General features: G+C 46.1%; 1 protein-coding gene across 3 annotated transcripts in view; it reads right to left on the minus strand.

Annotated features, from left to right (window-relative positions):
- SLC25A22 (solute carrier family 25 member 22) overlaps positions 1–27,342 on the minus strand; it is a 93,236-nt gene that overhangs the window by 54,987 nt on the left and 10,907 nt on the right. The gene's annotated exons all lie outside the window — the stretch shown is intronic.

Raw genomic sequence — 27,342 nt, forward strand, 5'->3', positions numbered from 1 at the left:
CCTTAAAACATTTACACTCCACCTTTAGACTGGTACATTCCAAATGATTTAACAAGTGACCAACAAAACCAAAATCAAAAATTTCTTATGAAAAACTTGCTAAAACCCGATATTTGCTGAGTAGACACAGTGAAACTGTGGACATTTTTTTCTTAAACTTAGGAGCAGGCCACATATACAGTATTTGCTGGCATATAAGACTACTTCCCCCCCTGAAAAACATGCCTTCAAGTGCGGGGGTTGTCCTATACGCCGGGTGCACTTCAGTTGGGATAGACATAGCTGCCCATAGTGGCCTCCCGATGCCCACCCAAGTGCCCATAGTGGCCTCCCGATGCCCGCCCACCTCATTTTACATATCATCCAGTATCGCCCAGTATCCAGCGCGGCCGTGGCGGGTCATCAGTGTGGCTGCGGCGAGCATCAGCAGCGGGACAGGGGTGCAAGCCTTTTCGGCGTGACCGGCCTGTTCTGCTCGGTGGGAAGCAGCGGCACTCCGACCCGCCCCTTGTCTATCCAGAGCTCGCACATGCGCTCTTGTGCACTAGTGCCGGTCACAGGGAGATGTAGGGGCGGGCCGGAGGCACTGCAGTCATGCTGCGGCCGTACAATGGTGACAATGACAGGTACTGTAATGTGATGTAACTATATTTTGAGTGGAAATGTTGGGGGGTCATCTTATACGCCCAGTCGTCTTATACTTATATTGGCAAATACGGTACTTTATATTGAACACTGGTGTGTTCATTGGCTTACAGGTACGTCATCATATGACACACTGAGAATATAAACAAAGGGAACAAGCGATAGATTAGAAACCACTACATCTTGCATTGTGGTGACAGTTCATAAAGTACATGTAGTGCAACAGCCTTTTGTTTTGTTATTTTGTTGTCAAGTCACAACTGATTTACGGTGACCTTGTAGAATTTTCAAGGCAAAAGACATTCAGAGGTGGTTTGCCATTTCACATGACCTTGGTATTTCCTAAAGGTCCCCCCCATCCAACTACTAGCTGGGGTTAGCCCTGCTTAGCTTTCCAGATCTACCAAGACCAGGCTAGCCAGCCAGGAATGCATACTCAGCAGCCAACCCCACTGTGTTCAATGGGACATATTCCTGGTAAGTGTGTTTAACAATACAAACTAAGAAATTTAACCAGGGATTTTATTTATAGAATTAAGCACAAACAAGAGGGGGGGGGAGATTTCAATTTGTCAGAACTATTTTTTTAGTGTTTGGGGACAGTCTTTATGTTGTGGGAAAGATTCTTTATCTTTTATGGAAGGAACAGACCTGTCCTGCTCTGAGTTTGCACTGCAGCACAAAACCCTACAGCAGGGGTAGTCAACCTGTGGTCCTCCAGATGTTCTTTAGGATGGTTAGGGCTGATCCTGCATTGAGCAGGGGGTTGGACTAGATGGCCTGTATGGCACCTTCCAACGCTATGATTCTAGGATTCATGGAGTACAATTCCCATGAGCCCCTGTTAGCAAACGCTGGCAGGGGCTCATAGGAATTGTAGTTCATGGACATCTGGAGGACCACAGGTTGACTACCCCTGCCCTACAGTACCTCAGCATTCCAGTGGTTGTGGCATACGCAGGTGGGTGGGTGGGTGGGGGTTCTGCTATCATACCTTTGTCATCTGTCACAGTAACCCATGGACTAACCCTTCTTGTTTGTTGGCTTTGTAGACCGCCTTTCCCTGCAAATGGCCTTGGGGTGGTTTACAACATTCATTCCATATATAATATATTATAAAATCACAGTTAAAATCATATTAAAATTTTAAAAGCTCTGTTTTTGCCTGTTTCTTAGTCTGCTTCTTCCCATAATGTTAAGAGCGAGAATGATCCAAAAGTGAATGGAGGCCCCTAGATTTTATTGGCTGTGCTAGTTGGTGACTTGCTCTGGCCTCAACTCAATGCCTGGCAGAAGAGTGCCATTTTGCAGGCCCTGCAGAACATAGGTGGTTCTGTCAGTGCCCAGATGTCAGTTGCATACCACTTCATATATAGTGCACTCCACACTATATGGGTCCATACAGGATCCTAAGGAAAAATGTTTATTGGTCAACACCTCCTTTGGTGGAAGCTTTGAATGCCCCCCCCCTTTTTTGATTGGTTCAGAAAACAAACTCCTGTCTCCCAAAGACCCCTAGAAATATGTATTCGAAAGAAGTAAGTGTTGGTCAGTCTAGCCCCTTGCCCCATTTTTGCCAAGTCCATGGGCCTACTTATTGTAGTGCCAGAGATAAGGCTAAGCCATCTTCTAAAGCAGGAAGATATTCTGAAGATCATACATTCAAGTACTCGGCAAGCAAGAAATTGTTTTTTCCTGCATTATATAGTTTTAACTTTGTAGACTTTCTCTACAACTTGCTTGTGTACATATAAAAACAAACCTCTACCATTTGTCCCTTGGGCTTTGAGAAACTTGCTGGATTACCTTCCTCACAAGCTGCTGTTTTGTGATCTCTACGGTATCAAACTGAGAAGGGTGGGTCAGGAGATCCTTTTCTCACACAACTATGCAACCTCACATCCCAAGTGGTAGAAGAAGAAACTACCTAGGGGCTATCTCTGGGGTCTAAGAGGACTGGAAATATGCAGAATGCACAGGTAGGGTCAGAGAAATATAAGCATCTATAATACAATGTAACTATCACATCATTGATGTTTGTGTAAGAATATGGATTATTCCTCTTCTGCAAACAAAAACATCTCCCTTGACATTTACTCATCTTAAGCACTGCATTCAGCATGGCCTGTGTAAAATACTGTACTAACTTAAAGTTCATCAGCATTTCCTGTCTGTAAGCTGAGTGAGCCATCTCAGTCTACAAGAAGTACAAAGCAGGAAAAGAATGTTTCACTCTCTCATACACACAAGCAGGTAAGGCAGCAAAGTCCCAGAAGCAAAGGATGTTTCAAGGAATGTTCCAATTGGCTCTATAGAGCAGCCTTTTTCAACCTTTTGACTGCAGAGGAGCCCCTGAATTTTTTTTCAGACTTCAAAGACCCCTGAAATGATGTCAGTTGGTCACCCCCTGCCACATCTCCAGAAGTGACATCACCATCCACACCTTTAGCCCTCCTTTTGCTCCCTCCCCCTGCCTTTACTACTACTACGGGGGCTCCACCTCATGTAAGCTGGAAAGAAGAGTGGGAGCTGTGAAGACAGCCTGGACCCTCCATACCACGCCACTTCAGAACTCCCAGGGACCCCCCCCCTTCAGGGCTCCTGGGGACTCCCAGGGTTTCATGGACCCCTGGTTGGGAATCCCTGCCTTAGAGAATAGGAACAAGCATGAAGACAGAAAGAAATCTCCTCCAAAGAGTTACAACTCAACCTGGAAGTTAAAACATTAAGATATGACCTACTTGAAGATCCCCATTGTCAGGGTCTCCAAGGAAGCCTATGTATGGAATGTGGTAAAGGGCAAGAAGTTTGTGCATTTTCAGGGCAAAGAAGCAGATGAGCTTCATAAGGTAAAGGCATGACTCATCATCAGCCTCTTCTACCATTCCTTTTAAATCATTACAGGGTGAAGAGAACAGACTATAGTGCCTTTAAGTGGAACTGAGTAGAGAGTGCAAATTTGGAAAGGTGTCTATATTTGTAGCTAAGAATGATGCTCTGTAGGAAGAAGAGGGGGAGCTGATATTTATTTAGAAAATGTCTATGCCACTTCTCAGAGAACCTGCTTAAATCAAGATAAGGCAGGAAAACACTCTTTCACGGGATGCTAAGCGTTACTTTGGGAAGCTGATTACTGGCTGAACAAGTACAATCTCTCCTAAGCAAAACTGACACCACCCCCCTGAAACTGGGGGCCAATGAGCTCCTCTGTCAGATGAGCATTTAGTCTTCTGGCCTGTTTGATTTTGACACTCTTGTCCTTTATAAGTCTAATGAAGGACAGTGAATGTGTCTTCCATTTGTTTTGGATAAGAGCAAGAGCCCAGTAGCACCTTTAAGACTAACAAATTTTGTGGCAGCTTTCATGAGTCTTCAGTTAGGAAGAATCTGAAGAGGTAAGCTGTGATTCATGAAAGCTCATACCCTGCCATAAATTTTGTTAGTCTTTAAGGTACTGGACTCTTGCTCTTTCCAACTGCTATGGACAAACACAGTTACCAATCTTGTTTTGGATATTTTAGGATTGATTTTAATATACTGAAGATTGCTGTTGTCTTTATAAAGATTTCTATTATCTCTCCAGTATCTATGTACATTCTGATAGGAACAGATTCTCGCAGTTTTCTAAATTCCTCCACCTGACTCTGCTTCTTAGCAGCATACCCTGGTATACCACAGAAGATGTTCTTGCATAAAAGGCAATAAAAGGTTGATTTAAATCAGAAGGCTAGAAAGACAAGTGCTGCTTACCCTAGAATAGAATGTGGGTATACATATTCAGGAGCAATGATGGTGCAGATTAGGAATCTACAGTCCGCATGGCAACCCTTCCCAAGAGTGTATTGATTCACTGAAGCAACTTAGTGTCATTCAAAGCCAGGTCTTGGGAAACTAAACTATACTCTCAGATTCTAATCTTTCCAGTGCTTTATCTGCATATAAACATTACGAAGTCTCTTTCTAACCACTTAGCCATATAAATCAGTCTCTCATGCTGCTTAGCAACTACGACCTCCAGATTTTATACACTGCCATGTGTTGATGAAAACAGCACTCACTAGATCCTAGAAGATAATGGTAATCTTGACATTCTGAGGACTGGTGAAAGCAAACTGATACACAAAAGATTTCTGGATCTCCCAGCCAAAGGGAACACATAGCCCAAGTGACAAAGGGTTTTGACAGTAGGTCTGTACTAGATATCCCCCCTGAGGCCATTGGCATTAGCACAGGTGTACACTTTGCTGATTACAGTCGAAGGGCTGGATTATGAAAGTCTGCCACTGTTGTACATACAGAGGCAGCACTGCCTCTGCTCGCTCACCTGCCCTTATCACTGTACAAATGGCTACTGGTGCTCCTAGCAGCCGTCACAGTCCTTTGCTGGGCAAGCAGTCTGCAAAAGGGACGGCAGTGGTGGCAGCTGCCACTTACCTTCTGCTTTTGTCTGAAAGAGGAAGCAACAGTGATCCAGCACTAAGCAGGTCCTATGGTGGGCTCCAACTAGTTGACTAGCCAGGGAACTGTTCCTGTTGGCAGCAGAGGACAGGACTCACAATAATTGGTATAAAGTACAGGAGGAAAGGTACCAGCTGGGGGTTAGGAATGTTTCTTTTTTCTTTTACTGTAAGATAGTTGAGCAGTGAAAAGGGGGGCAGGGAAGTGGTGAGCTCCCTTTCACTGGTATTCTTCAAGCAGCAGCTGGACTTGTCAGGGATGCTTTAAGCTGATTCTGCATTGCACAGGGAGTTAGACTAGAAGGCCTCTATGGCCCCTTCCAACTCTATGGTTCTATGCAATGGAAGGAACCAGAAAAATTAAGAGCTTGCAGGTTTGCAGGGAATGTGTTTGGCATATTTTAAAGGGGGAAACAAGGGACTTGTAATGCACAGGGGCATCCCAGCTTAGAAGACAGAAATATCCAAAGTCCTTTGACAAAAGAAATCTCAAAATATTTTGACATACTGCTGCAGGTAACAAACCAAGCATGTCTAAAAATAGCATGCCAGATTTCTAACAGGAGTGCTGTCCCAATACACCAAGCTCTCTCTTCTTTTTACCCTCATTATATCTTAACAATGGTCCAACTATTAAATGTCAGTGTTGTTTGTTTGTTTCTTACTAATTTTAATCTTAATGACTCTGAAAATGGGAGAGGCTGAATTATTTTTAGATGCTACCAAAAAAGAAAAGAAAAACCAAATTACCAGACAAGGGATGCCTTTTCTTACTAAGCTTCGGCTACGTGAAACCATTGGAATTCTAGAAGTACAGTATGAGATTGCTGTTGAGTTAGAAAAAGCCAAAAACAAAAATCCTAAGTTTGGGGGTGGCACCCCATTCTCACACTCCCCTGCTCCAGAGGGACCTGCAGGCCAGGTAGAGGGCTCCTTGGGAATGCACAGTTCCATCCTGCCATCCCTGAGGCAGGCAGCCCAACCAGGGGCTGAAGAGAAAGAAAAAGGGTGCAGCCATACCGGAAATGCACCAGAGGTGGCCTCAGAGCCCAGCAGGCCCAGTGCAGGCCTCAGAGGGGAGAGGGGCTTAGGCTGCACCCAGGAATAGACCTGAGAAAAATATTGTTTCTGGCTTGAACCTCCTGGTGCCTGAGCAACCTCAGGAGAGGTTAGAGCAGGAGGGAGGGAGGCCCAGCCGGAGAAGCCATTGGCTTAGATCCCCTTCATCCACTATGCCCCTGAAGAAAAGGCATCTAGCATGAGAAAGAGTTCTGGAAAACTCTGAAAGTTGCACACTCATTTGGGTTTTGTTTTAATATAGTAAGACAGATATGATGAGCCCCTAAACACTTCCCACACTGTGTGGAATATTTTCCCTCCAAATCATCACTGACAGGAATATTCAAACTCTCTTGCTGCATGAAGGTTTAACTCCTAATCTCCCACTTCTCTGATACTCCAGCAATTGGAAGTTTACTTCTAAAATGCTGTCTGTCACAAGAGGTAACAACAAAAGAGCTTTGAGTCCCTATCCCATGGAAAAGCCACCTTGTAATTTCTTCTCAAAGAGACACGCATTTTCTATTTCTTGTGTTATTTGTGCACCTTACATACATCAATTGGATATTGCACCATAGCAATCCTTTGCAAATGTATTTTCCGATATGACCATGCTAACCCAACTGCAAATAATAATATCTTAATAATATCTTAACCCCCGCCCGCGGCGCCACCGCAGACTAAATAAAGCCGTAAGGGATTAGGGGGAGGAGTTAGGGCGGGCTCTGTCCGGGATGAGGAAGGGTGCCGATTGGCCCCTTCCTCTGGACAGACCATCGGTGGGGCCTATTGGCAGACGCAAAGCGCCTCCCGATTGGCCTCTCTCACAGTTGCTCCCTTGCCGGCAAAGCACCTCTCGCCGCGTCAGGCCGCCATGTCCCGCGTGCCAGCGGCCTGCCGACGCGCTGGCTGCGAGATCATTATCTAGCGCCCGCTGTATTATAAGTACAGCGGTCTTGATTACTAGTATAATAAATAATAATAAAAATGACTGCTATATCGCAGTGATGCCAGAGTACACAATGAATGTGCAGATGCTGTCTAAAAGAGAAGGGACAGCTTACCTTAAAACATGGCCTGCTGGTGTAGAACATAGGGCAGACTAATTTCTCAGGTCAGAAGATATACACTGGCATACAAAAGCAAGCCCAACTGTTCATTCTTGTGTAATGTTTACAAGAAAAGGAATGTGTAACCATGAGGTTATAAAGTGCCAGCTGATCAAGAATGCATGACATATAGTTTGCATTGCAAAATCTTAGAATCATAGAATCATAGAATCATAGAATCATAGAGTTGGAAGGGGCCATACAGGCCATCTAGTCCAACCACCTGCTCAACGCAGGATTAGCCCTAAGCATCCTAAAGCATCCAAGAAAAGTGTGTATCCAACCTTTGCTTGAAGATTTCCAGTGAGGGGGCGCTCACCACCTCCTTAGGCAGCCTATTCCACTGCTGAACTACTCTGACTGTGAAAAACTTTTTCCTGATATCTAGCCTATATCGTTGTACTTGAAGTTTAAACCCATTACTGCGTGTCCTTTCCTCTGCAGCCAGCAGAAACAGCATCCTGCCCTCCTCCAAGTGACAACCTTTCAAATACTTAAAGAGGGCTATCATGTCCCCTCTCAACCTCCTTTTCTCCAGGCTGAACATTCCCAAGTCCCTCAACCTATCTTCATAGGGCTTGGTCCCTTGGCCCCAGATCATCTTCGTCGCTCTCCTCTGTACCCTTTCAATTTTATCGATGTCCTTCTTGAAGTGAGGCCTCCAGAACTGCACACAGTACTCCAGGTGTGGTCTGACCAGTGCCGTATACAATGGGACTATGACATCTTGTGATTTTGATGTGATGCCTCTGTTGATACAGCCCAAAATGGCATTTGCCTTTTTTACCGCTGCATCACACTGCCTGCTCATGTTTAGTTTACAATCCACAAGTACCCCAAGGTCTCGTTCACACACAGTGCTACCTAGAAGCGTATCCCCCATCCAGTAGGCATGCTTTTCATTTTTCTGACCCAGATGCAGAACTTTACACTTATCTTTATTAAATTGCATCTTGTTCTCATTTGCCCATTTTTCCATTGTGTTCAGATCTCGTTGAACTCTGTCTCTATCTTCCAGAGTATTTGCCAGTCCTCCCAATTTGGTGTCATCTGCAAACTTGATGAGTAGTCCCTCCACCCCCTCATCTAGATCATTAATAAATATGTTAAAAAGTACCGGGCCGAGCACCGAACCCTGAGGTACCCCGCTACTCACCTCTCTCCAGTCTGATGAAACACCATTGACAACAACTCTTTGAGTGCGGTTCTCTAACCAATTCCCTATCCACCTAACGATCTGAAAATCCAGATTGCAGTCCTTCAACTTATCCATCAGAACATCATGGGGAACCTTGTCAAAAGCTTTACTAAAATCCAAGTAAATGACATCAACCAAATTTCCCCGATCTAGCAAACCTGTTACTTGGTCAAAAAAGGAAACTAGGTTGGTCTGGCAGGACCTGTTGGAGACAAATCCATGCTGACTTCCTTGGATCACCAAATTGTCCTCCAGATGTTTGCAGATCGCTCCCTTTAATATCTGCTCCATTATCTTCCCCACAACAGAGGTCAGACTCACTGGTCTGTAGTTTCCCGGGTCATCCTTCCTCCCTTTTTTGAAGATCGGAATAACGTTTGCTCTTTTCCAGTCCTCCGGGACATCTCCAGTCCTTAAAGAGGTTCCGAAGATGATGGACAAGGGCTGTGCAAGTTCTCTGGAAAGTTCTTTGAGTACTCTCGGGTGCATTTCATCTGGACCAGGGGATTTGAACTCATCCAGTGCAGCTAAATGCCTCTCGACAACCTCTCTATCCATGTTAACCTGCCACCCAGACACTGTCCTTTGGCTACAGCCATCTCTAGACGTGCCTAAACACTTTGACCTGTGGGAAAAAACAGATGTAAAATAGGCACTAAGCCTTTCTGCTTTCTCTGCATCTTTCGTTAGAGTTTGTCCATCCGCACCCAACAGCGGGCCTATTGCCTCCTTTACTTTACGTTTGCTCCTCACGTAACTGAAAAATCTTTTCTTATTACAGTGGGCTTCCCTGGCCAATCTTAGCTCACTCTCAGCTTTGGCCTTTCTGATGATTGATCTACAGTGCCTAGTAACCTGTAGGTACTCTTCTTTAGAGCTCTGTCCTTCCCTCCATTTCCTGAACATTTTCCTTTTCTTTCTTATTTCCTCTTGAAGTTCTCTGTTCATCCAAATAGGCTTCTTAAAGCTCCTGCAGTGTTTTCGTATTTCTGGAATAGTCATTGATTGAGCATGCAATAGCTCTTGTTTGAGTAGCGCCCACCCTTCACATGCTCCCTTCCCTTCCAGCATTCTCGTCCATGGTATGACACTCATCATGTCTCTGAGTTTATTAAAGTTTGCCCTACGAAAATCCAACATCCGCGTCTGGCTACAAGCTTCCTTGGCTCCCCATCTCAAAAGGAATTCTATGAGGACATGGTCACTTCCCCCTAGGGTCCCCACCTCCTTCACCTCATCCACCAACTCTTGCCTGTTGGTCAGTATTAAGTCCAGTATGGCTGAACCTCTTGTGGGTTCATCTACCATTTGATAAATGAAATTGTCAGCCAGGCAGGTCAGAAACTTGCATGACTGAGGACGCTTCGCAGAGTTTGTTTCCCAGCACACATCTGGGAAATTGAAGTCACCCATGATGACAAGGTCCTGCCGTTTGGATATTTTCTCAAGCTGCTCACAAAGTGCAGCATCCACATCCTCTCGTTGGTCAGGCGGTCGGTAGCAGACACCAACCACCACACTGTTTGTTTTCCCCTCGCTTATTTTCACCCAGATGCTTTCCACTGTAGATATGCTCTCCTTCACTAGAATTTCCTGACAGGTAAGCCCTTTCCTCACATACAGTGCCACTCCTCCACCTCTTCGATCTATTCTGTTTTTTCTGAACAGTTCATATCCATCCACCATTACATTCCAGTCATGAGAATCATTCCACCAAGTTTCTGTGATGCCTACTAGATCATACTTTTCCATCAGCATGAGAAGTTCCAGCTCTTCCTTTTTATTGCCCATGCTTCGGGCGTTAGTATAAAGACATCTGAATCCTTTTACTTTTGGTTCCCTATGAGCTGGCCTTGCCGGTTGGGCTGCCTCCGATCGTTTTCCTTCCATACACTCCCTATGTTGATCGTCTCCTTCCCCTAGTGGCTTTAGTTTAAAGCTCTCCTGATGAATCTCCCCAGGTTCCTGCCAAACACATTCTTCCCCAGTTTCGATAAGTGCAGTCCATCAGGTGCTAGTAGGCCTTCCTCAAGAAAGCCTATCCCATGGTCCCAGAAACCAAATCTCTCCTGCCGGCACCAACTACGCAGCCAGTGATTCACCTCCATTATCTTCCTCTCCCGACGCATTCCTCTTCCCTTGACAGGCAAGATTGAAGAGAATACCACTTGTGCTCCCATTTGCTTGAGCTTCCTCCCCAGATCTTGATAGTCTTTTTTAATAGGAGCGATGGTATTCAGGGACATGTCATTCGTTCCCACATGGACCATCACAAATGGGTAGCGATCCGTAGATTTGAGGAGTTTGGGCAGCCTTTCTGAAACATCTTTAATTTTCGCCCCTGGCAAGCAACACACCTCTCGGGTTAGGGGGTCGGGCCCAGCCACATGGCGATCCATTCCTCTTAGCAGGGAGTCTCCAATTACCAGTACTCTCCTTTTTTTTTTCTTCTCAACTCCATTTCCTTCTGTCCCCGTGGCCACTTCCCTTTGTCTTATAGTTTGTTTTGGGACCTCTTCCCTTGTTGACCCTTGCACCTCCTCTGCAAGGGCCTGAAATCTATTCTGGAGCTCCAAAGGCCCCGAGAACTGTCTCGCCCTTCGCCGTTCAGTCTTTTTCCGAACTGCCTGCAGAGGCTCCCTATTGTGGTCAATCTCCTTGTCCTCTTCAGGACTGGTTGTATTCTCTTTATTCCATGTTGCAGAGCTCTGGACTACGAACTCCTCCCCTTTTTTACTTTGGGTCAGAGTAATAATTCTGTTTTCTAGTGCCCTAATCTTTTCCTCCAAAAGTCTTACCAGCTTACACTTGGGGCAGCTGTAGTCCATCTTGTCTTCTGGGAGGAAGGCAATCATGTCACACTCACTGCAGATGATGGGATGAGTGTTCTGGAGGTCCATTGTAATGTCTAGGCAGTGGAAGTACTAGGGAAATATAATCTACTGATGATATAATCTACTGATTCTAATTGCTCGGCCAAGAGCCCTTTGTCTCGCGCCAAAGGCTCGCGCCTCTGGTGAGGAGTAGCCCTTTTTAAGCCTCCCAACAATTACCCAGCAATCACCTCACCCAGGCAGAACAATAGCCTCACCTGGTCAGCAGCAACTCTCTCCAGTAGCTCTCTCCACATGCTCTCAGTTGTCTGAGCTCTGCCTCTGGTGAGGAGTAGCCCTTTTTAAGCCTCCCAACAATTACCCAGCAATCACCTCACCCAGGCAGAACAATAGCCTCACCTGGTCAGCAGCAACTCTCTCCAGTAGCTCTCTCCATGTGCTCTCAGTTGTCTGAGCTCTGCCTCTGGTGAGGAGTAGCCCTTTTTAAGCCTCCCAACAATTACCCAGCAATCACCTCACCCAGGCAGAACAATAGCCTCACCTGGTCAGCAGCAACTCTCTCCAGTAGCTCTCTCCACGTGCTCTCAGTTGTCTGAGCTCTCATAGTGGAGGACAAATTTGCAGTATTCAGGTGAAACAAGAACTAGCATTTTGTTGAATTATTTTTTTGGGGGGGGGGAGAGAATAGGAAAACTCAGACACTACTTGCCCAGAACTGAAATTATATATATAGATTGTGGAAAATTTACAAACTTAAGTCTGTGCCAAAATAACCACCTCTTTTCCCCAATATAAATAGAGAGGATGGAATGAAGCCAGGTGCCAGGAGGAACTGCAGTACTGGTGATACCTGCAATTGCATTCCATCTCCTGGGGTCCATTCTGCATTCAAGGGAGGAGGTAAAGGAGATTGTAGACAGTGAGCTGGACACATAACCCAACTAAGAGGCAGGCAGCAAGTCCTGCAGTGGGAGTCATGTGGCCAAATCTCTGCAAGTGCTACAGTATGCAGGTAGAGTTTCCACAGTGACACTGGAAATGCCCACAAAGAGTGGCTGGATCAGAAATAAATACCATGAACAAACATCAAGGAACACCCCTGTAAACAATACCCTTGCTCCTATAGAAAAAGTAGGCATAACATTTAATCTAAGTCTGAACAATATTTTGTATCTACCAAGAGAAAGCTGCCATTCTTCTCAAAATATCCCCAGAGTTGCTCTGTCAGCTGAAACACACACACACATTTTCACACAGAAGAACATTTTCTGGATTGTATTGTAGACTGGAAAACTCAACACGTTTGAATGCTCCCCATGTCTTTAAAAAAGGTTCCCAGCACATAGAGAAGTAACATATCAGAAGGAGAGTTCTAGGTTCACTTGTACTACTACAAAACTAATTACAGGCTTTTTTTAAAAATGGGAAAGGAGCATTCAAAACTGCCCAGCACAAACTGCACACAAGAATGTATAGAGTTTATCTACTATCATGCTAACAAGAGAGAAAAAGTGATCTAATAAGGAATTAAGTACATATGCATATGAACTAACAAGAAGTTAAGTACCGCTTCCCATAGCCCCTGTTAATGAGCAAAACCTCCTATTTATCTACCAACAAATGGAGAAAAAGGCACAGTGAAAGTGACAGAAGGGCATCCCTTTCCTGAAGGTACTTTCCCCACAAAAGTTCGAACTAAGAAATTACTGTTTCACTACTCTCCCTGAGAACCACTGTGGTATAGTGATCAGAGTGCCCTTACAGTTTCCTAATGCTCAAATAATTAAAGGTAAAGGTAAAGGTATCCCCTGTGCAAGCACCGAGTCATGCCTGACCCTTGGGGTGACGCCCTCCTGCGTTTTCATGGCAGACTCAATACGGGGTGGTTTGCCAGTGCCTTCCCCAGTCATGACCGTTTACCCCCCAGCAAGCTGGGTACTCATTTTGCCGACCTCGGAAGGATGGAAGGCTGAGTCGACCTTGAGCCGGCTGCTGGGATCGAACTCCCAGCCTCATGGGCAGAGCTTTCAGACGGCTGCCTTACCACTCTGCGCCACAAGAGGCTCTTTCAAATAATTATGTGTGGTAATTTTAATGCCAGAATTGGCCCTCGTCATTCTGACTCTAGGGCAGATGTTAACGCTCAAATTGCGAGCACACATGTCTTTTGGAACGATCCACAAGACCCTATAATTAATAAGCCTGGTCTAAAACTATTGGAGTTGCTCTCCTTTTCTAATCTTTATGTCTTACATGGCAACAAGTTTGACAAGTCCGGTGGTTCCTTCACATTTTTATACTCCTGCTGTGCTAGCACCATAGATTATATAGCAGTTTCACCTGCTTTACTGACAGAGGTGGTCTTTTTTGAAGTGGGTAACACTCCTATAAGTGATCACTGTCCTCTACAGCTCTTACTTAAATATAATAGCAGCATTCTTTTACCTCCAATTCCTGAACTCGCTGGAGGCATATCTCCTGGCTATAGAAGGCTGAAATGGTCAGAGCAAAACAACATAGCTCAAACTCTGACTAGTGATGACTTTAAATCCCTGCATTCAGCCCTTTTACAGCCTAGCCATGATGCCATAGAACGTTACGACAAAATCATTAGCTTGATCAAACCTCTACTTATCAACAATAAACCTCTAAAGCCATTATCCTACCCTAATAATGGCTGGTTTGATCAAGAATGTAAAACCTTCAGGAAAAAGCTAGTCAAATGTATGAGGTTGACCCATTGTAGTAGAGAGGATGACAGGATGTTAGAGCTCATCAGATTAAGATCTCAATATAAGAATCTCCTCAAAAGTAAGAAAGTTGACTATGCTAATGCAAATGTGGAACAAATTAAATCTGGCAGTAAAGGGGAAAAATGAGTCTCAGTTCTGGAACCTTGTTTTTTTCGGGCTTGCAAAATCACCCCAACAGGTTGAAGCCCAAATATCTGGAAACACTTGGTTTACACACTTTTCGAAAACTTTTGGAGCCTGGCCACCTTCTCCGCCATCCACAGAATCCAGCATTAGGCTCTTCTCCAGGGAGTCCTTCCTTCTCATGAGGTGGCCAAAGTATTTGAGTTTCATCTTCAGGATCTGGCCTTCTAAGGAGCAGTCAGGGCTGATCTCCTCTAGCACTGACCGGTTTGTTCACCTTGCAGTCCAAGGGACTCGCAAGAGTCTTCTCCAGCACCAGAGTTCAAAAGCCTCAATTCTTTGACGCTCGGCCTTCCTTATGGTCCAACTTTCACAGCCATACATTGCAACTGGGAATACCATAGCCTTGACTTAATGTACTTTTGTTGGCAGGGTGATGTCTCTGCTTTTTAAGATGCTGTCTAGATTTGCCATAGCTTTCTTCCCCAGGAGCAAGCGTCTTTTAATTTCTTTGCTGCAGTCCCCATCTGCAGTGATCTTGGAGCCCAGGAAAATAAAATCTGTCACTATCTCCATTTCTTCCCCATCTATTTGCCAGGAATTGAGAGGGCCGGATGCCATGATCTTTGTTTTCTTGATGTTGCGTTTCAAGCCAACTTTTGCACTCTCCTCCTTCACCCGCATCAACAGGCTCTTTAGTTCCTATTCACTTTCTGCCATTAGAGTGGTATCATCTGCATATCTGGGTTGTTGATATTTCTCCCTGCAATCTTGATCCCAATTTGTGACTCCTCTAATCCCGCCTTTCTCAAGATGTGCTCCGCATAAAAGTTAAATAGGCAAGGCGACAGTATACAGCCTTGCCGAACTCCTTTCTCAATTTTGAACCAATCAGTGATTCCATGTTCAGTTCTCACTGTTGCTTCTTGACCTGCATATAAGTTTCTCAAGAGACAAATAAGATGCTCTAGTATTCCCATCTCTTTAAGAACTTGCCACAATTTGTTGTGCTCCACACAATCAAAGGCTTTAGCATAGTCAATGAAGCAGAAGTAGATGTTCTTCTGGAACTCCCTAGCTTTCTCCATGATCCAGCGTATGTTGGCAATTTTATCTCTAGTTCCTCTGCCTCTTCGAAATCCTGCCTGTACTTCTGGAATTTCTCAGTCCACATTTTTCTGGAGCCTAGCTTGTAAAATTTTGAGCATAACTTTGCTAGCATGAGAAATGCGTGCAATGGTGTGCTAGCTTGAACATTCTTTGGCATTGCCCTTCTTTGGGATTGGAATGTAAAGTGACCTTTTCCAATCCTGTGGCCATTGTTGAGTTTTCCAAATTTGCTGGCATATTGAGTGTAGCACTTTTACAGCATCGTCTTTTAAAATTTTGAATAGTTCAACTGGAATGCTATCACCACCACTAACTTTATTGTTGCTCAGACTTCCTAAGGTCCATTTGACTTCACATTCCAGGATGTCTGGCTCCAGGTCAGTAACTACCCCATTGTGGTTATCAGGGATATTAAGCTCACTCTTGTATAGTTATTCTGTACCATTTTGCCACCTTTTTTATCTCTTCTGCTTCTGTGAGGTCCCTACCATTTTGGTCCCTTATCATACCCATCTTTGCATGAAACATTCCCTTCATAGCTCCAAATTTCTTGAAAAGATCTCTGGTCCTCCCCATTCTATTGTTTTCTTCTATTTGTTTGCACTGTTCATTTAAGAAGGCATTCTTATCTCTTCTAGCTTTTCTCTGGAATTTTGCATTCAATTGGTTGTATCTTTCTCTTTGTCCCTTGCCTTTCACTTTCCTTTTCTCCTTAGCTATTTGTAAAGCTTCCTTAGACAGCCATTTTGATTTCTTGCATTTCTTTTCCTTAGGGATGGTTTTAGTTGCTACCTCTTGTACAATGTTGCGAACCTCCTTCCATAGTTCCTCAGGCACTCTGTCTATCAGATGTAATTCCTTAAATCTATTTGTCACCTCTACTGTATATTCATCAGGGATATGATTTAGTTCATACCTGAGTGGCCTAGTGCTTTTCCCTACTTTCTTCAATTTAAGCCTAAATTTTGCAACAAGAAGCTGATGATCTGAACCACAATCAGCTCCTGGCCTTGTTTTTACTGACTGTATAGAACTTCTCCATCTTTGGCTGCAGAGCACATAGTCAATCTGATTTCTGTGTTGACCGTCTGGTGATGTCCATGTGTAGAGTCGTCTCTTGGGTTGTTGGAAAAGAGTGTTTGCTATGACCATTGTATTCTCTTGACAAAATTCTACCAGCCTGTGCCCTGCTGGCCTGCTTTATTTTGTAAACATAACAACACGCAATCTTAGAATGGCCCTAACATCTTTGCAGTTTGAAGAATATTGGAGAATATTGTTTTATTCGTATTTGTACCATATTGTTTTTAATTATGTTTTGTAATGGCCTTTGGCTACCTACAATAAATGTTATCGTATCGTGGTCAGAGTGTTGTACTAGGTCTGGGAGTTATGGGTTCAAATTCTACCTTGCCACGAAGGTAACTTTGGGACAGGTACTCATTTTCAGTTGAATCTACTTCATAGGGTTATTGTGCAGATAAAGTGTACAAGGGAAAAAGGAAGAAAAAAATGTAATCGTTGTGACATGACATAATGATATTCAACTGATCAGTTAATAGTATTAATGATATGGTTATTTATATGTTACGGATTGATTGTTGTACTATTTATACATTTTATGTAAACCACCCTGAACCTCTAGGGAGGGCTGTATATAAATATAATAAATAAAACTTGTTGGGCTTGCTCTTACCATAGTTGGGGAGCGAGTCTGGGCAGAGGTACTTGAGAAAATAAACAAAGCAACAGAAATTGATTTAGAAAAAAAGAAGAGTTGGATTTTTATCCTGCTTTTCATCACCCAAAGGAGTCTCAAACTGGCTTACAATCATTTTCCCTTCCTCTCTCTACAGCAAAGACCCTGTGAGGTAGGTGGGGCTGAGAGAGCTCTGACAGAACTACTTTGTGAGAATAGCCCTAAGAGAACTGTGACTAGCCCAAGGTCACCCAGCTGGCTGTATGTGGAGGAGCAGGGAATCAAACCTGGTTCTCCACATTAGAGTCCATCGCTCATAACCACTACATCATGCTTGTAATGAGTGTTACATCAACAAGCAACATTCTGGATTTACACAGCACTATTCCTCTGGCAGAATGCAAAAGAAGCATTCTCAGCGAGACAGGGAACATAAGACTGGTCGTTACAAACATTGCATTTCACTATTTCAGAGAGTTACACATATCAACCACACGTACGAACACTCTATTTTAACATTATTATGAGATTTATTTACTGCCCCCCCCCCCCACATAGCTGCCTGCATTCCAAAGATGCGGATTGTATGTGGGAAAGGATGTGATGGTTCAGAAATTGCCGTGTTATTGGCCTCATTATTGGACAGGAATTTTAATGTACAGAAAGATCTTAAAAGTTATTATACTGTTTTGCTGCAAGAACATAGCAGGTTTTAAAAATAAACTATCTACAGCTTTGTGTAGTCAGCAGAGACCGTGAGTGCTAAGATGCCACAGAACTGTATGAAAGAATTTTTAAATGTAACCACAAAAAGCTCCTCAGAGGGAAACAAATGGGAAAAAGAGGCTCATCATGTCCCAGTTCATTATTTTGTGGGAATATGGTGAAGCAACAGGCTGCCTTCTGTAAGCGTGAAAGGGTCCATTCACTCTCCATTAGCACAAAACCGGCCGTTTCATTTGAAAGAGAGAGTTTCAGAAACCCTGCCTAGGAGAAATAGCTTCAGTTCTGGCAGGCAGCCTTGGGTGACCTCATCAGAAACAGCTTCTACGGGCCTCAGAGGATTGTTTCCTGGTACTACATGCACACATCTAAGTCTTCCCTGGGGCTCTGGAGAAGCATAGGTTTAAACAAACCAGCATGTACCTTCGGGGGTAGGCTTCAGTATCCTCAGTCGGTTCTCTTCTTGCCTATCTAATCAGTCTATGTTTACGCCGCAGGAAGCTCTTCCTCTGCTTCTCTTCCCTCTGCTGGAGCTTCCCAGGAATCTGTCCTTGACCATCTTCTGCTTGTTCTTTACACACTATCCTCGGATGATCTCATGGCTTTGAGTATCAGCTGTCTCCCAAGAAATCTCAGTTCTGACACCCACCTCCGAACCTTCTCCCAGTCCCACGTCTCCCACTGCCAGTTTCTGTTTGGATGTCTTAGTTTGATCACACATGCGCTAAGCCTAGAACTGAATTTATGATCTCTTGCACCCACCGCCCCAAAAACCTTTTTTTTTTCTGTATACTTTTCACAGCCATTGAGAATGGTCATCATCTAGCCTGCAGAACAAGCATGAATTTTTATTCTCTTTTGTTCCTCATATTCAGTCTGCTGCCAAGTTGCAAGTGAAGGAAGCATTTCCCAACACTGCAAAAATACAGCTTCTTGGCAAACAATTCCAGTTTGTTCATGCTGTGGTCATGTCTTGACCAATGCAACCGCCTCCTGCCTATGCTGATACCCCGTAGCCCCTTCACCTCTATCGGTCTGCTGCCAACATCCTTCCCCTCTCCTATCATTCTGACCATTATTCTGGCCCTTAAATCTCTCCATTTGATACTGTTCGGTCTTACATCCAGCATAAGTTTCTCATTCTTACTTTCAAGCCTTCAATAGCCAGCATAATGTAGTGGTTAAAGAGTGGTGGCCTTTAATCTGGAGAACCGGGATTGAATTCTCTACTCTTCCTCCACATGCAACCAGCTGGGTGACCTTGGGCCAGTCACAGTTTTGTTTTAGAGCTTTGGGGATCCTTCACATAATGAAAAGCAGGGTATTGAAAAAAAAACAACAGCTCTTCTTCCTTGCTCCATCCCAGAACTGTATGTTGGCCCCCTCCCTTATATTCTTTAAAGTCCTTTTCCAAAATGAACCTTTTCATGAAGTATTTGGCATCACCTCTTCTCTATCATCAAAACTAAACACTTGCTAATGGAATGAGTACATACTCCATCCTCCATCCTCTCTTCTCTAGGCTCCTTTATGGCATATTTTAGATTGCAAACTCCCAGGGTTGGACACCTGTCTTCTTGTATTTTGTGAAGTGTCGCACAAACTAATGGAGCTAATAAATAATAATGTGATTATAGGCAGGCAAGCACCTAGCGCCCATCTCTGATTTTATACCTAGCCAGTTAATCCTAAAGAGGAGACTATTGTGGTTCCAAGACCAGGGTTTTTGATATCTACAGAGTGAAAGATCTTTAGAACCAACAAACCTCTTAGTTTTCTTCCTAGCAGAGCTATTGAAGGGAACAGTAGAACTTTTCAAAGTCACACAATGGAGAAAGCACTGGACTTTTCCCCCATGCTCTGGAATAATTTTCACTGCTACTATATCAGCTCCTTATCACAGTAATATGCATGGAATTAGATGTATGCACTACTCCCTATCTAACCACTGAGCAAATTTACGTATTTATGAAAATATCTATAGCCCACCTTTCATTTTGGCTCAATTTTGAAGCCTTCCTACAATGGAAATGGTTCATCTGCTGGAGGATGGGTGGATCCACCTCACTATGCATGGAGCAATGTGCCACCAATCACGGTGTAGATGCAAGAAGGAATCTTTTCATGGCCTCTCAGCATGACGGGAGAAACCTAGAAATGCCATATTAAAATCTGTATCAAAGACCTTGCCTCTTCTCATAAAAGGCAGGTGAAAGATAATAGCTATAAATGATCACGGCCTTACTTGACAGATAGTACTGAAGCTTGCTGCTTCTTTTAGGTTTGTCTTTGCTTTCTCCTGAGGTCATGACCTGTATTAATTATTAATCACTATAAATAATTCTCAGAGCAGTAAAAAATAATAATAAAGTGGACAGAGAGAATGCAACACCATTCCATAGTCTCTCTACAGTCCTGGAATTACACAACATGTTTGTACATGGATCCCCAGGGCCTTATAAATCTAAACACAGAGTCACTCATAGAAGCAGCTGGAACCCCACAGGCATAATAATCTTCATGTTCCTGCCAGTGACGATTTGCACAACTAGGAAACAACAAGGATTCTCAAGCAGTGTAACTTCTTGTTACCCACACTCAGCCAATTGGGAAGGAAAGGATATAAAATAAAGTTATTGTCATTATTAACACCTAGAATACTAGGAAGGTAGGTTCTATGTCCAACAATGCTAGGAGAAGGTTGCTTGTGGGATGCATTTACATTACTTAAGTTTTATTACCTCCGGCAAACTTAAATCCTGGAAGGGCCGGACATTTGCAACCTTCTTGCAAAGACAGCAAAATAACACTTGTTACTAATTATACAAGCAAAAAGGGAAAGCATTGGAGATCAACCTACTCTGGTATTCCATTAACCATGCTGAGACAGCTCAGCTTACTAAAGTGGCAGACCTGATATACTGACCTTTCCCCCCTTTCCAATAAACGATCCTGCATAACATACTAGTTTGCACAAACAGATACAAGCAAGATTTATTTTACTTTATTCTAGGATTGCCAGAACCAAGTCGGAAAACTCCTGGAGATTTGGGGGTGAAGGTTGGGTAGCACAGAGCCCTCAGTGGGGTACAATGGCCAAGTGTCCGCCCTCCAAAGCAGCCATTTCTCCAGGGGAACTGATCTCTGTAATCTAGAGATGAGCTGTAATTCCAGGGGACCTCCGGGTCCCACCTGGAGGCTGGCATCCCAATTTACACCCAGCTTTTCTCCCCAATGGGGGCCCAAAGCAGGGATTCAAACCCAAAGCAGGGATCACAGATCCTAGTCTGACACTCACACTTGGGTTGTCTTTATAACGTCAAACCCACTTAGATTTATATAGTTACCAAGTAGGTCTCAGTTGTTTAGAGGGGGGGAAATCAGGCTGCATACTTGAACGTTTTCTGTTCCCAGAATAAGAACCAATGTGACACAAATCCCCGCATACTTAACCGACAGGTTTCTCAACAAGTTCATCACAAAGAAATAACAAACAGGATTAGGCACCCTATCATTGTATCTGCTTGTTAAAATCTCCGTTTCCAGTATCTCTGCCAGAAACTTATCAAATTTGATTCAGTCAAATCTGTGATTGCCATCAACTGATCACTTACACCAACGTATTAAATACTGATAGAAATTAATTAGAATACCACAATATGGTTGTTTTAAAAACCCGCAAATCTTTGTGCACCTCAGTCACATTTATATGGAAGCACTGAAAACATGTCAGCAACTGCAACAGGAAGTATGCAGTCTGCATTTGTCAAAAAGGCTGGGGAGAGACTCCTCATGACCCCAGAGTAGTGAGCCACCACCTCGCTAACTTACCAGCAAGAAACCAAGGGACTGAGTTTCCAGCTCTCCTGGGTTCAAATCATAAAGTCAACCCTAAAAGTTGAGTTCCAAAACTATTTATCTCGTAAATGAAACCAACTCTGGGTAGGGAAATGCCTGGAGTTTGGGGATAGAGCTTGGTTGGCATCTGGGGAGGGGAAGCAGCTTAGTGGGAATGTGAAGCCACACAGTCCTCCCTCAGAAGTTGTCACTTCCTCCAGGGGAACTGATCTCTATGGTCTGGCAATCAGTCATCATTCCAGAATCTCCAGTCCCCACCTGGATGTTAGCAACCCTATTTACTGGAAGATGTTAATGGAAGAGGTGGGAACTAGGAAGGGAAATTTCCCTCCTGACCTTACCCCTCCCATCTTCTGAGCATGGACTTTCAGACCCTGCATGTTCCCTTTATAATATAAATATAAGACTTTGTCAGACGCACAGGAAACTCACAACAAAACTTATTCAAAAGAAAATAGTTTTATTGGTTAGCACTATACGCATTGGACTGAAAGTCAAATCTGACTCGAAGCCAGATTTGCCTCAGCTTATCAATACATTTCTCCCGCCCAAAACTTGACAGTTCCCAAGGAGGGGGGTTAGTGAGAAAAGACATATGTGAAACAACAACAGGATTCCAAACTCCCATCCTTGAGAGAAGTGACAACAACCCTGTGAGCCCATAACAAGATAAGGTTAAAATAACATCACTATTCTATTTTATTGCTTACAAACTACAAGGCCGGGGCTAGCAGGCACCAGGTCCAATTAAACAATATAACTGACATGGAGGAACTCAGGCTAATTTATGACAGAGATTCTACAATCCTGACATCCCTCCGCATTAAAACTAACTTCACTCCCCCACCTAACCGGCATCTACCGGGCGAGGACAATCAGGAAATGCTCGATGGAAAGCCCGGAGAAGGCGGGGTGCCTTCACATTCCCTGCCTCCACCCACTCTTTGTCCCCCGAGGGGAAATCTTTCCAATCGACCAGATATTGAAGGCGACCCTTGTGTAAACGAGAGTCTAAAATTTGGTTGACTTCATAGTGGGTGTCTTTGTCGATGTAAATTGGCACAGGCTGGTCTGGAGGAGGGTGCCACTCGTCTGGGACCGGAGCTCTTCGCAGCAGGCTGGAATGAAAAACCGGATGCACATTCCTATAAGTCTTTGGTAAAGCTAGCTCAACAGTCACAGTATTAATCAGTTTTACCACCTTAAATGGCCCCACGTATTTAGGGCCAAGTTTCTTTGATTTCTGCTGGCACCTCAGGTTCTTAGTAGACAAATAGGCCAGGTCTCCCACTTTCCAATCAGGTGCAGGTACTCTTTTCTTATCTGCTTGAGCTTTATAGGCTTGCTTTGCCTCCTTGAGGCTAGCCACAATTTCTGGCCAACCTGAACTGATGGTCGATACCCATTTATTTATGTCAGGAGTCTCAGTGGAGCTGAGTTCCCATGTGGGGGCTGTTGCCAAATCAGTCCCATACACTACTTTGAATGGTGATACCCCCGTTGAGGCATGAACCCCATTGTTGTAGGCAAATTCAGCCAGCGGTAATAAAGAGACCCAATTGTCCTGCTGGTGATTGATGAAACAACGCAAGTACTGTTCCAGGATTTGGTTTACCCTTTCGGTCTGACCATTTGATTCAGGGTGATAGCCCGAAGTGAGGGCTTGCTCCACCCCCAATAGTCTCAGGAGTTCCCTCCAAAACTTGGAAACGAACTGGGGGCCCCGATCCGTCAGGACACGTGTCGGGATCCCGTGCAGACGTACCACGTGTTCAATGAAAAGAGAAGCCAATTTTGGTGCTGAAGGTACTCCCGTGCAGGGAATGAAGTGAGCCTGTTTAGAAAAAGCATCCACTACCACCCATATGACGGTGTTCCCGTGGCTGGGAGGGAGGTCCGTAATAAAGTCCATAGTGACATCTGTCCATGGACGAGAGGGGGTGGGCTGTGGTTGCAATAGCCCCTTTTTCTTGCCCCCAACCGGTTTTGAGGCAATACAAATAGGGCATCCCTGCACATATTTCTCCACATCTTTGCGCAGGGACGGCCACCAATACTGTCTCCTGACTAGGTGCAGAGTTTTCACGAAACCAAAGTGTCCAGCAGTTTTTGCGTCGTGGCAAAGTTTCAAAACTTTTCCCCTGGCCGCCACAGGAACAAAGAGTCTCTCGCCCTTAAAAAAGAGCCCCCCTTTCTCAGTCAGATCAGGGCGGAGGGAGCCAAACTCCGGATCTTGTGACATCTCCTTCTGGACCCAGCCCCCTGGGATGGGCGTAACAGTCTTTACGTGGCTGCGCGTCACGGCGGCCATCCCTAGTTGGGCGGGGGTGAAAACGGTGTCTACCAATGGGTCTCGTTTGCTGTTGTACTGGGGCAGGCGTGATAATGCATCTGCCAAAAAGTTCATTTTACCCGGCAGATGCTTTAGGGAGAAGTTGAAACGGGCGAAAAACTCCGCCCAACGCATTTGCTTGGCGGAAAGCGATCGGGGCTGCTTGAGTGCCTGAAGGTTTTTATGATCCGTCCAGACTACAAATGGGATCGCGGACCCCTCTAGCCAATGCCTCCAGGTGGAAAGGGCCAATTTCACTGCGGCCGCCTCCTTCTCCCAAATTGCCCAATTTCGCTCTGCACCCGAGAATTTCTTAGACAGATAGGCCAGCGGGTGTAATTTCCCGTCCTCTCCCTCTTGGAGGATCACGGCCCCCATTGCTACGTCCGAGGAGTCTACTTGTACAGTAAATTGCTTAGAAGGGTCAGCATGGGCCAGTACTGGTTCGGACGTAAACAACAACTTCAGTTTGTCAAATGCGTCTTGACAGGGGGGAGTCCACAAAAGGGGCGTCCCCGGGCGGCTCGCCGTTTTTCCCCCTTGTTTGGTTTTCAACAAGTCAGTGAGGGGCAACGCCACTTTGGCAAAATTGGGAATGAAAGTCCTGTAAAAATTAGCGAATCCTAAGAAACTTTGCAGTTGCCTCCTGGTGCGGGGAGGTTCCCAAGCCAGCAAGTCGCGCACCTTGCCAGGGTCCATCTCAATCCCAGCCTGGGAGACACGGAACCCCAAAAACTCCACCGCATCGCGGTGGAACTCACATTTAGACAGTTTAGCAAACAATTGGTGCTTCCGCAAGCGGTTGAGCACTTCGCGCACCAGATCAGCATGACTCTCAACATTCTCTGAATACACAAGAATATCATCAATGTAAACCATCACCCCCTGGTACAATAAATCATGCATAATTTCATTAATCATATTCATGAACACGCCCGGAGCGCCGGCGAGGCCGAACGGCATTACAGTGTACTCAAACTGCCCCTGGGGGGTATTAAAAGCCGTTAGATATTCGTGCCCCTTCTTGATCCGAACTCGGTAATAGGCTTCCCTCAAATCCAATTTCGTAAAAATTCGTGCCTTCCCCAAGTGGCCCAACAAGTCTTTTATCAGGGGGAGCGGGTAGGCATTGCAGGTGGAGACCGCGTTCAACCCACGGTAGTCAGTACACAAACGTAGCGAACCGTCCTTCTTTTTTACAAAAAGGACCGGGGCCGCCAATGAAGATGTGGCCGGTCTAATAAAACCCCTCGCCAGGTTCTTATCCAAAAATTCCCTAAGCTCCGCCATTTCCCGGGGGCTCATGGAATAAAGTTTGGCTTTGGGGAGTGGTTCCCCTTTCTTCAATTCAATGGCACAGTCAGTTTTACGGTGGGGAGGAAGTTGGTTGCACTCCACCTCCGCGAACACATCAGCATAGTCCCGATACTCAGGAGGGAGCGCTGCCCCCCCCGATCCCAAAGCGGCCACAATCCCCGTGCGTGGGGGATCCCGCGGTCGAGCGTGCTGCTCGCAGGCGGGAGAGGTAAAGTCCACAGTCCCTTCTTTCCACTTCACTAGGGGGTCATGTTCCTTCAGCCAATCCAACCCCAACACACAAGGGAAGGCAGACTGAGGGGCTACCAAAGGCTGGATTTGCTCCCAATGTTTTTTTATGTCCAAGTCCATTGGGCGCGTTTTCGCCGTGGCCTCCCCTCCGGGAGCACATTTCCCATCTAATTGGGTGATTGGCAAGGGTTCCCTCAGCGGCACCTTTCCCACCCCCAAAGTCTCGGCCAGTGCCGGGCTCACTAGGGATTGGGTGCACCCCGAGTCCACGATACACCGGACTCCCACTGTTTTCCCGGACTTGGGGTTGGAGAGCTTGGCAGGTAGGAGTAGCAAGGGGGAATCACTCACCACGCGTTTGCCCCTGTTGGCGGCCTGCTGGCGGGGCGCCTTTACAGCAGACCGTCCTCGTTTCCCGACTGCTCCTCGGCTTGATCCTCGTCCTCCAGCCCGCTTCCCTCCTCCGAGTCGTCCACTGCTGGCACGGCAGCCACTGGCACCAGGAGAGACTTGGCACTTTTCTTTGGAGTGGTTTTCTTGGCGGGCTGGGCTTTCGGTGGGGCGCTGCTCACGGCCCTCGGGGCCGCTGCTGCTTTTGTCGGGCAGTGTGCGAGAAAGTGCCCCGCTTGGCCGCAACCCAAGCACAGCCCCTTTTCCATGCGCCGGGTGCGCTCAGACGGCTCCAACTTGGCTCGGGGCTTGACTTTCGCCGGGGTGGAAGTTTTCGCCACGGTTTTGCCTGCCAGGACCTGCACCATCGAAGCTCGCTCCAATCGATTTTCCATCTCCCCAGCCAATTGGACCCACCCTTCAACTGTAAGCGGGTCTTCCAGGAGGAGGCATTTGTCAGCCAGGGTAGGATTGAGGCCCCCCACAAACGACAGCACGCGTTGGGGTTCCGTCCAGTCCGGCACCGAGGAAGCCAGCTCTTTAAACTCCCGGGCGTACTCGACCACTGACAACTTCCCTTGCCGGTGAGCCCTGAGTTTTTTCTCCGCAGTCTCTCGTTCGAACGGTTCCACGTACATCTGGCGCAGGGCTCTCATAAAATGGTTGTAGTCACGGATGGCTTGGGGGTGATAACGGTACAAGTCCACGAACCATTTGGCCGCTTTACCTTCTAGGGCTTGACCCACGAAACGCACTTTCTCAGCGTCGTCCTGGAAAGTGAACCCCATTTCCATCATGTAGGCCTGGAGATGCACCAGAAACGTAGGAAAATCGGCGGGGTCCCCGGAAAACTTAGCCTTGAATTTATAGGTGCTCCGCATCTCCACACCACGGAGGTGGGCAGGTAGGCGCCCTGGGCCCCAATCCGCCGGTGCCGGGGCAGGTACTAGGGGTCTTGCACCACGGCCGATGCCTCGTCCTCTCCCCGCCGCCACTCTGGCTCGTTCCGCTGCCCGTGCCGCCTCTGCTGCTCGCGCTGCCGCTCGCGCCGCTTCGCGTGCCGCTGCTGCCGCCGCCGCCTCGGCTCCCGCAACGTCCGCCGCCGCCGCCGCGGCCGCCGCCGCTGCTGCATCCTCGCCTCCGTCCGCGCCGTCCCCTCCGACTCCATCGCCGCCCGCGCCGCCTTCGTCCTCTCGCTCCTCGTCCTCGCCTTCTCGTTCTCTCTGCGCTCTCGCTCGAGCCTCTGCCTCCGCCTCGATTTCCAGCTGCGCCCTGGCCCTGGCCAACGCCTCAGCATCCGCTGCTGCTTGCGTGTCCGCCATGCCGTGTTCCCGCAGTGCAAGCCCACCACTCGCTCTTCGCAGGCTGGTATCGTGCGCACCACCACCAAGCACTTCCTTCAGCAGGCGTTGCGTTCGGCGCTTCTCCTCCGGATCCAGCCGACCCGAAAGATCCTGCAGCCAGTTAGTCACCCTGTCCAGCTTGTACTGCAAGTCCTGTGTCT

The sequence above is a fragment of the Paroedura picta genome, chromosome 2 (genome assembly GCF_049243985.1).
Source record: "Paroedura picta isolate Pp20150507F chromosome 2, Ppicta_v3.0, whole genome shotgun sequence".
NCBI lineage: Eukaryota > Metazoa > Chordata > Lepidosauria > Squamata > Gekkonidae > Paroedura > Paroedura picta.